The sequence below is a fragment of the Canis lupus genome, chromosome 5, assembly GCF_003254725.2.
Source record: "Canis lupus dingo isolate Sandy chromosome 5, ASM325472v2, whole genome shotgun sequence".
NCBI lineage: Eukaryota > Metazoa > Chordata > Mammalia > Carnivora > Canidae > Canis > Canis lupus.
In genome coordinates, this window is record NC_064247.1 from 88,779,924 (window position 1) to 88,784,197 (window position 4,274).

At 36.3% G+C, this 4,274-nt stretch overlaps 1 non-coding gene across 1 annotated transcript; it reads left to right on the forward strand.

The window, feature by feature from the left end:
- The first annotated feature begins 3,578 nt into the window (after positions 1-3,578).
- Positions 3,579-3,685, forward strand: LOC112647652 (U6 spliceosomal RNA). The gene has a single exon (XR_003128405.1). It is a non-coding gene; the product is annotated as a U6 spliceosomal RNA (small nuclear RNA).
- Positions 3,686-4,274: the final 589 nt, after the last annotated feature.

Consider the following 4,274-nt stretch of genomic DNA (forward strand, 5'->3'; position numbering starts at 1 on the left):
AGAACCCATGAAAAGATTCTTTGGCCTTTAGGAGCTCTAGGCCCAGGAGTGCAAAGGTGACCTGGATTAACCCAACTGCCCTCTCTGTGTTGCAACTTCTACAGGTTTAAGAGGTTCTTTAAGCATATAGATTGCTTACCTCTAAAATGTTAGGTCAACACCTATTTTTCACTTCTTTAAAGACCCTGTTGAGCAGAAAGTAGGCATTCAATTACTGCTTGCTGACTACTAGCTGAATGAATATCTTCAAAATGATAGACTTAGTGGCAATAGATGCTTGGGTAGTGATGAGACTAGATTCAAGGCAAATTATTAATTTTAACCAAATGTTTCTAAGAGAATTTGGAAACAAAATATTTCCCTTTGAGAGTTAGAAGACAATAAATGGTGGCCAATGGGCAATCTTCTCTTAAAGTAGATTTGGATATGGCCCTGTAACCCTGGCTTCTTTCTGCTCTCAGTGATGTTATTAATTTATTTTGCACTTTGGAGTTGGATTGCTACTCATCATGGGGAATCACTATGAGGACACAATGGAGAATTCCTGAAGGTTATGAAATCATACAAAGTTCTTATAGATCATGATCTCACATAAACCACCTCAGAAGTTTATGTGCTTCTGTACTAGCACACCTGGTACATTTTCTTGGTTGTTTTGTTTTTAAATTATTATTGAGTTTTAATGTACATAAAATACATGCTATTTTAAGTGTATATTTTGTCAAGTGTGTTTTGACAAAATATCCATCTTCATGAGTACCATCCCATCACCCCAGAGTTCCCAGTATACCTTTCTACTCAACTATCTTCCCAAAGACAACTATTTCTCCAAGATCTATCGCATTAGCTTAGTTTTGTCTGCTCCAGAAACTCATATACAGAATAACACAATAGGCAATGTTCATGTCTACCTTCTTTTGCTCAACAGAATGTTTTGAGATTTATCTATGCCTTGTACATCAGAAGTTCATTCCTTTTTATTGCTATTGTTCTGTTGTATAAAAACACCACATTTTGTATGTCCATTCATTTGTTCATGGACATTTGAACCGTTTCCAGTTTTAGGCTTTTGTGAATAAAGCTATGGTGAAAATCTGTGCCCATTGTGGACATATTTTGTATTTCTCATTGGTAAATAGATAGAAATAAAATTGCTGGATCAATGGGTTGGATATATCTCCCAATGCATTTTTTTCTTTTATTCCTGAAGGTAAAGCTCACAAAACATTTTTTCTTCTTCTGGCCTCCATCCTATTATGGGAAATTTCATTATTAATCTCCAAAAATACACAATGTGGATTTAGCACTCACTCACTTGTGCTGGGATTGGGGATAAGTTTTCTGCATGCATTATCTCATTTAATCTTTTTTTAATATTTTTTTAAATTGTTCATTTGAATGAGAGAGAGAGAGAGAGAATGCAGTCAGGGGGTAAGGTTAGATGGAGAGGGAGAAGCAGACTCCCCACTGAGCAGGGAGCCCTAGATGGGGCTTAATCCCAAGACCCCAGTATCATGACCTGAGCCAAAAACAGATGCTTAATGGACTGAGCCACCTAGGTGCTCCCACACTTAATCTTTTTTTTTTAATAAATTCCCACATTTAATCTTAACAGAAACTTACAATTATCATCATTTGCAAAAGCCCTAGAAGATACTAAGGGAAGCCATTGTTAAATTTATGTAAGAGTTAGGACCCAATAGAAAGTAACCCCAGAACCTGCATTCTTACCCATTTTACTATATTACCTCTTTGCACAAACTTTTATCTTCTCAGAAGACAAACTACTCAGTCTTTGAGGCAAAACAGTGAGTGCCCTCCTAAGTGGAAAGGCTTCATCTCCTAGACTCCAAATGTAAGATGCCAAGGAACCTGACTGATGAAGAGTTATTCATTCCCCCAACTATTATGATTACCAAGTGAGAATGTGTTAATAGCTCTCAGGAGGATACCCTACTAACCAGATCCCTCTAACAAGAGTGTAATTTGCAATTAAATGATCTTGACTGTAAATCCTCTATACCCAAGAACATCATCTCCATGGATTAAATTAGTACTAGTTCACAATCTTTAGAATAAAACAAAATCATCTGAAGAACTGGTTAAAATACATATTTCTGGTTCCCACTATTAGAATTTCTAATTCAATAAGTCTGGGATAGGCTTGAGATTTTGCATTTTTAACAAGTGCCCAAGTAATGTTGATGGTGCTGGTCTTCAGGCCACATTTTAGGTAGCAGTAGGACAGACTATCTACATTGTTGTAATATTCTCTGGTGAGAAACTGTGTTTTAGTTGGAGAAGATGATGAAGAAGGTTATCCAGCCAATTACCAGTAGGCCTGGAGCTAGAAGGTAATCCTTGGAGTCTTGAGTTTATATCACTGGCACTCAATGCTGGAATTTCAAGAACCAGTTAAATTGCAAAATTAAATGAGAATGATATTGATCTGCCTCAGCATTTTGAGATGGATAGATAGATGATTATGAAAATTGGCAGGTAGGTACATAGGTTGGTAGGTAGATAGAGATGATATAATTTCAGAATATGTACCTTTCAAATGAAGCAAAAATCATTTTGAGGAAAAAGTCACTACCTTGCTCTTACTTTTATGGTCTCACCACAAAAGATGGAAACTTTCAAGAAGATTCAGTGTTCTATGGAGCCAAACATTATTCCTTTCTGAGACACTTTTTCAGTGATCATATAGACCAAGCTCTACACAGACACTTCATCTCACTTCCAAATTATTTAATTTCTTTACCAAAGCAAAAGTTTGGCAAATTATTTAATTTAACCTCATTCTTCTTTGTCATTAGAACAAATCTAAGTGTCTCAGCTGACAAACACCACTTTAGAAACACCCTGATCCTGATAAATGGTTTCTTTAAATGTCTTAAAAGTATTATTAGCATAGATGGTTGTTTGATTCTGAACTCCCACTCTCCTGAGAGCCATGAGGGTGGGAACCACAATCCAGATTGGGAGGGAATTATGCCCTCAGGCAGAGTGTGAGATTAGTATGCAGAACCCATACTTGTGACTGTGACCATGAATTTTTAAAGTCCTTTTCCTATTTTTTCTATTTTTCCATTTTCAGGTTCCCAAAGGAGAGCTCAATTATTCACTGTTACAAAAATGGCCATTGATTATCTTAAAAATCCAGGTGAGAAAAAAAAGCAACAATACTAACTGCTCAGCTGGTTAAATAGTCAGCTTTTAATTAATAGATATAATTGTTTTTCACACCTTACTAAATAACATGAAAAACAGAAAAGAAACAGTTTTATCGGTGGTTTTTAATCGTTTCTATAAGTCTCAGTCATAAAGTAATTACTCAAACAAATGAAGGAAGACAGCATAATCCATAGCTGCACTAAATATCTATTGAAAGAATTATGTCTCATTTTAAGATAAAGTACATAAATGATATACAATTCAAGTAAAGTACCTTTTTTATGCACTTTACCACTTCATGAAAAACAAATCGCAAATAATTCTATTTAATGATTAGGTGGTATATACAAAATAATGCACCATTACTATTTCTAATATCTCTAGCATTAGGATGGATTACAGTGCTCGCTTCGGCAGCACATATACAAAAATTGGAATGATACAGAGAAGATTAGCATGGGCCCTGCCCAAGGATGACACGCAAATTCGTGAAGCGTTCCATATTTTTGATATACGTTGGCAAATCGAACTCCAATAAAAAAATATATACAAAAGAAGGATGGATTACATTTGTTATATTCATAATATTGTTATTAAATATAAGTATAGCTCATTTTATAAAGCACTTTTTCAGTGCAAAACACTTTTTTGCAGCATGACTGAAGTTAATCCACACCACCTTAGTGTTAGAGTCTCTTCATTTCTTTATTAAGAAACTGAGAACAAAACAGTTTAAAGACCTGTTAATCATCTAGTAACTAGAAGACCTGCCTAGGAATTAAGTTCCTGTCTGCATGACTCCAAAACCCAGACTTCTAGTCCCTCCCACACTACCCCCAGCTGAGGTTCAAAGACAACACCCTAAGGGGCACCTAGGTGGCTCAGTCTGTCTTCAGCTCTGGTGATGATCCCAGGTTCCTGGGATTGAGCCCTCCCCGACTGCACTCCCTGAAGGGGACTGCCTCTCCCTCTCCCCCTCCCCCTTATTTACTCATGCTGGCGCTCTCACTCGCTCTCTCTTTCTTTCTCTCTCTCTCTTTCAGGTAAGTAAATAATTAAAAAAAAAAAATAACACACTTGATATGATTCAATGCTCA